A 6,931-nucleotide genomic window follows, 5' to 3' on the forward strand; every position below is an offset into this window, starting at 1 on the left:
AGCTAAAGAAATTTTAGAAATATTTCATCATATTGAGATGGTAGCTCCCCTGAGTCATTTATGGTTGAAATACTTATCACATATGGCATGCAATGTACATGATGAATCAATAGTGAGACAATTTCATGTCACTCAATCCAAAATAATTTAATCATATATCAGTGTTAATGAATCAACAGTCCATATAAAGTGTCAATGCAAGTATTGTAGTTTTTCAAAATTGAAGTTAAAAGTGTCAATACGAGAAAAATAAAACTAATGTCGAGATCTATAGTCCTCCCACATCCTTCATGTTATTTCATCTTGAAACTTCCCTAGTCATCTCTATCTCATGGAGTCATCCCATAAGTGTCAAGGATTGGCACATTTATCCCATCATGATCAACTTCATCTTCAATTTCTACATCGGGTGGAACCTCATCCTCTATCGTAATAAAATTGTGTAGTATGCAACATGCTAACATGATCTTTGTTTGAGTCACAATATTATAGGATGTTGCATGCCTCAAGATAGGGAATCATTGCTTCAAAATACCAAATGTGCACTCAATCACATTCCTAAGAGAGGAGTGTCACTGGTTAAAAAACTCATGTGCATTATTGGTTGGGTTTGCCTTGGAAAAATCTTTTAGGTGATACTACGCACATCAATAAGGGGCAAGAAATCTAGGAACATTTGGATAGCTGGCATCAACTAAATAGAATTTTCCTATACAAAGGGATAGAAAAGTTATAGATTAGAAATCACATAAAAACTATGCATTACAATAATGACAATATATTCCTTAACTATAGGATTTAAGATACTTGGGGGAACTAGTAGTGGATTTTCTCTTGACAGAGCTGAAGCAAGAACACGACTGTCTGTAGTTGACCCTTCCTAACCAGAAAGAACATATTGAAACTTATAGTCAAACGAACATATGCCTAGTACATTCTGTGACAAGTTTCCTTTTCTATCATGATATTTTTTCTTCTTGTCCACATCAATGGTAACTAGTATATGGGTTTCATCGATTGCTCCAATACAATCCTAGTGTATAAAATATTATTGTCAAATATAAATGAATATACTTAAGAATCAAGCAACAAAATACATGTTAGTATGAGATGTACCTTGAAGTATGGATCAAAATACTCTTTCCCAACAATTTCTAGAGGAATCGATAGAGAAGGGGGGAAAAAGTAAATGCTATGGAGTGATATGATAGCCTTCAAGACCTTATGGAAGTAGCAACTTATAGTCTCTCATGAGTGACCAAATTTATGGCTAGTCTTATTATTCCTTAGATTGTGGACAAGGGTATGGAGGAACATGACCAATTGTTCTTCCAATTTCATGTTTACCATATCTTCAATGCTCCCTTTTTGGAATATTGAAAAGTTTGAAGAAAGCTCCTCTACTCATTCATATTTGGTCATGACAATCTGTGTCATTGGAACATGTAATACATTTATAGAAAGGACAAGTAGCTCTTCTTTGATTATGCCTATGTATTCTAGCATCTTCGTAAGATGCTACTATGGATACTGCTTGGGTAGCAAGCAAAACAACAAGTACACTCAAGACTGTGATCTTCCTAACGTTGCTTCCTTGAACTTTTAAATCATTAGCAGGATTCATTAAAAGACCTATAATCACATAAAGGAGTTATTGTTTGACATAAACACATAAAAACATAAAAACATAAAAACACATTTTCCCCATATGTAACCTATTTATCCTTACAATTATTACCTAAAACAAGTTACAGGACTGAATATGATGCAAAGACAGCTAAATTGGGAGTCTCAAGAATTGAGTTCATCAAAGGAATGTCTAAGCATGATTTTGGTAGAGTAAATAGGTCACTTAGCTCTTATATGTTGCCTTTGGTCACCAAACTTAGCTGTTATATGTTGCCTTTGCCATAAAATCTGAAAAGCAATTGCATGAACTGGCTCTGCATTGGAAGCTTCTGGTTGCCCCTTCATGTGGGTTCTGATATCTGACATGGCAGAAGGTGAACCCATGGATTTACTAGAGGGCTTCATTGATTGAACCAAGGATCATGCCTTGATTATCAATTTGACAAACCAGCTGGAGGTAAGTAGTTTGCTATTTATTTTTCAATAAATAGAGGTATATGATTAACACTCTCATGGCCCTTATTTTGAAGAAATGATCCTATGAAGAAGTAGTTAATGTGTGGTGCAAGTAGAAGAAATTTAGATATTAGTTAAGTTGGGATAGAGACATGGAAGGTGTGTAGAATGTGGAAATGGGAGGCAATACAATTGTCCCCTATGAGAAGACTTCAGAGAAAGGTTGCAACACACATTTAGAGAGCGCAATAGGGTTGTAGTACACAATTATCCCCTATACTTTATCTAGTTCAATGATTAATAATAATGAAAGTGATCTAAAAAATCTAAATCACCAAATTAAATTTGAAACTATTCATCATTTTAGTAGATTATATTAAGTTGATATAGTAAATAACTCATGTGACATGTGAGGATTTTTGAAGACATTCATTATAGAAATTATCATAAGAAGCATAAACTTAGCAATTAAGTAATTATGGTAAAAAGAAGAATATAAATTTACAGGGACAAAATCAAATTATGTGATTCACAAATATATGATAGTGTGCCAAGTGGTTTTTGAAGACTTCAATTTTGATACTATTCATCATTTTAGTAGATCATATTAAGTTGATATAGTAAACATCTCATATGATATGTGAGGATTTTTGCAGACATTCATTACAAAAATTATCATAAGAAGCATAAACTTAGCAATTAAGTAATTATGGTGAAAAGAAGAACATAAATTTATAGGGACAAAATCAAATTATGTGATTCATAAATATATGATTAGCATGCCAGGTGTTTTTTGAAGACTTCAATTTTGATCGTTTCTATATATTGCCTATAAAAATGCAATTGAAGGCAAACATAACCATTAAAGTAGAATGTAAAAGCCCAACACCCTTAGGTGGAAGAACAATCATAATTGCCTAATGAGGTGCCAAAATTGTCATGCTTATCAGATAGATATGAAGTGCATTTTGGATTAAATGCTTCTTTTAAGTGGGATGTTCAAGAGATAAAACCAAAACAAATTTCTAAGTAACTTCCAAAGGTATACATTAAACAATTGCATGTCCATATATAAAATGTTTTGCTCAATGTCATTTGGAAAAATTGAACAAAATCCTCTATTTATCATAGGTGTTGAGTTTTGAGGAAAAAATATGCAAAGCCACCTAATCAACCCATGAATAGTTGTTCAGTTCCTCAAATTCACCATTTTAATTGTAAAAATGAACTAATCAACCGATGATGAAATCCTTACTTTCAAAAGATAAAGGCACATAAATTATCATACAATGCTTCCAAAGAAAAGTTCTATTGCTCCACTCTCCCACTTAGTCTTTTTTTCTTAATCATGCAATGCCTATGAGATCTTTAAAACACTTGCTGCCTCACTCTAGAAAGCTATTTTTTTCAAAGAAACATAGATCAGTGTTGTATTAAAATATTTTGTAGAAAAATTATAGCTAATAGCCCAGATGTTTAACAAAATGGTCAAAAAACTCTAAAATTTGATCATCGTTGTCTAATAGATTCAAACTCTCATAGGGAAACCCCATGTATAAAAAAGGTAAAATCACTAGACTCAACTGTTATGATGGATTAAAAAACTCCATTATTTACATACCCATGAAACACAATGTCATGAAAAGTTTGTAGAAGCTTCTTGCTGCCAATGCCGTGAGACCAAACCCCCTGTGAAACACAATGCCATGAAAAGTTTGTAGAAGCTTCTTGCCACCAATGTCGTGAGACCAAACCCTAAACACAACCATTCAAACATGCCACACTCAACATAGCAAAAACATTACCCAAAAGTGAAGTGTAAAAAAGCACGAAAAATGAAAAATGAAACCCTGCTCCATACCTCATAAAAATGGGGGATCAACTACAACGGATGTAAACTAAAGAATGAGTGGCAAACGTAAGTGAAAGCAAAAGTTGAGGGCATGGACCCAGAATTATATATTTTCTAAGTAATATATGGAATAAGAATAAGTATTCCTATTCCATCTATTTTGGTGAATTTATATAAGCCCATTTTTTGGGTAAAATTGGAATACTTATTCTGGTCATATTCATATTCCCATTTCAAAGTTGTTACACCCAAACAAAGAATAGGGACACACTAATGCCTATTCCAAGAGTATTCTTGTTGCCAAACGGGCCTTAAGTGAAATCAACATTTTGTAAGCAAGTATACAACAATGTTTTGATTCCATTATGATTCAAGGACAAAATTGATTTAAACAAACTTAAATACAAGTTAATCAACTTTCAACCTTAGCTGTTCATTCAGCCTTTGTAGTACTTGAAAAGTTTACTCATTAGATGTCCATTCATTCAATGTAAATACTACCAATAATTCAAAGGAGTAAACTCTAATTTTGAAGTAGAGACTGAGTGTAATATAAATTTGAAGCAGAGTTGGTGTTTCAAATGTTTAATGCCTAGTTGGAAAAGGCTTCGTCTGTGGTAAGGTAGGTTGTTCTAACCACGTCCTCCATGTGAAAGTGACACTCACCTTTTCCCTTTTCCACAACTGCATCTGCAATGTTTTTGCTGAGTCTCCCTGCTACGAAATTTGCAGCCATGCCCCCGCCATGCCCATCAAACACATCGAAGTATGCCTGAAAAGAAAAATAGGTCAGGATTATGTTAACTAAAATCAAAAGAAAACTCTCATGGGTTCTCAGGATTAATGTAATATTCTTTATTTTTATTTCTCGATTTTGGTAGGCTCGAGTTTCTAATTAACATCCTTATATCAATGTCAGAGATGAGATTATATACTGAATAGAATATTTACTGACCTGCCTGGAATCCCTCTAAATGTCAACAATTGCCTTGAAAGTGTCTTCCATAACTTCTCTGCGACCCTTTTTGCAGGCAACAGAGTAGTTACAGCCTTTTACATTCATTTCCTTTTCCAACTTCTCTGCCAAGTTTTCCTTTTGAAAACACGGCGTTGAAGAGATGGGCAAGTGCGGTATTTGCAGCATCGGAGGACGCCGCCTGTTTGGGGCTACTGGAGGCCGATATATTCTTTATTGTTATTTCTAGATTTCAGTAGGCTCGAATTTCTAATTAACATCCTTACAGAATCCTCAGAGATGAGATTATATGCAGAATTAAATATTGACTGACCTGCCTGGAATTCCCCGAAATGTCAACAATTGCCTTGAAAGCGTCTTCCATAACTTCTCTTCGACCCTTTTTGCAGGCAACAGAGTAGTTACAACCAGCTCTAACATGCATTTCCTTTTCCAACTCCTCTGTCAAGTTTTTACTTTGGAAGCACGATGTTAAAGAGATGAACAAGTGCGGTATTTGCAGCATTGAGGGAGGCCACTTGTTTGGGGCTAATGGAGTATTAGAGTAATGTTTATCAACAATAGTAGTAGTTGAACATTTATTATACCTTCTAGAATACTCTTGAACAAATGGAAACAAAGACTCCAAATTTCTCCATTTTCTCCATCGTAACTGAGTATAGAGTTTTCTAGAGGCTGCAAAATCTATAAATATTGAAGCCTCCTCTCATAGGTGTATGTAATACAAATTTGAGTGTGTTATATAAATAAAGTTTTAAATTGGAGAGTGCATATCTCTTCTACTTTATTCTCATTCTACTATCCAGTTTCTTTTCCTTGTCTTTCTCTGATTTTCTGTTGTTCCCCATATTCTATTTTTATTAATAGTGTATCATGCTATCATAGATGTTTTAGTTCTTTGGGCTATGTATTTATGATGTGGTATGAATATTTATACTTGAAGGTGAAAAATTTGGAGTGAGTAGCATCAACATTTCTTGTGACACAATAAGAATATTGTAGCAAGAGAAAAGAGTTTTTCTTCAACAAATTGGTGAGAGTTTTTCAATTTCAAGTCTAGGTGTTCAAATTTTTTAAATATCTTTCATTCTCATTGAAAAAGGAAATAATTTAATAGTGGAATCACTTGGCCTTACTCGGCCCATAGTTAAATTGAACAGAAAAAACTATTATGATTAGGTATCTCATATTGAAATCACTCTAACTCTTCAAAATTGTTATGATGTTGTGACTGGTAGTGAATAGAGACCTACAAATCCAGGAAAGGATCAAGATAATTGGGATAAAAGGGACAAGAAGGTAGCAACACTAGTCAAGCTTACACTCTCATAAGAGGTTTTTCCAAAAGTTCGTAATGAGAGAAGTGGAGTAAAAGTATAGGAAATTTTGAAGGACCTATATCAAAATTCAGGTGATGTATGGATCTTATTTCTCACGAATGAGTTATATAATATAAAATTATCAAGCTCACAAGAGATAGTCCCACATTTAAGTAAATTAAAGGAAAAGATATAGATGATAGAGATTTTGTGCAAATTATATTACTAAGTCTTCTGGGATCTTGTCAATCATTAATAAGGGGTTTAGATACTATAGACAAATTATATATTAAGTTTAAAGAATTGTGTGCTTAGTTCAAGAAGAGAAAAGATAAGTTAAAGAAAAAGAATCATTTGATGGTGAATCTCAAGCATTTGTAATGAAAGGAAAACAATATTATAAGAAGTCACAAGATAATCAATTTAAAGAATGAAATTTGAATTATGAAAATAAAGGTGCTTCATCCATAGATCATAATAGAAGTAAATGGAAATGTAAATATTGTGGCAAAATGGATCATAAAGCAAATGAATGTTTCAACAAGAAAATAGATGCAGAGAAGAAGATAAGTAATTCTCCCAAATTTGATGATTCTAAAATAAATGCGTTTTGTGTTGCACTTAAAGAAAATAATACTTTCAAATATGATTGCGTTATTGATTCTAGTGCCACACAACACATGACTCACAAAAAGGAAC

General features: G+C 33.2%; 1 pseudogene; it reads right to left on the reverse strand.

Moving 5' to 3' along the window:
* Positions 1-5,418, reverse strand: part of LOC149568560 (putative protein phosphatase 2C 53) — a 74,871-nt pseudogene extending 69,453 nt beyond the window's left edge.
* Positions 5,419-6,931: the final 1,513 nt, after the last annotated feature.

This window comes from Cupressus sempervirens, chromosome 3 (assembly GCF_028749045.1).
Source record: "Cupressus sempervirens isolate cs-2001-9-10 chromosome 3, ASM2874904v1, whole genome shotgun sequence".
Taxonomy (NCBI): Eukaryota; Viridiplantae; Streptophyta; class Pinopsida; order Cupressales; family Cupressaceae; genus Cupressus; species Cupressus sempervirens.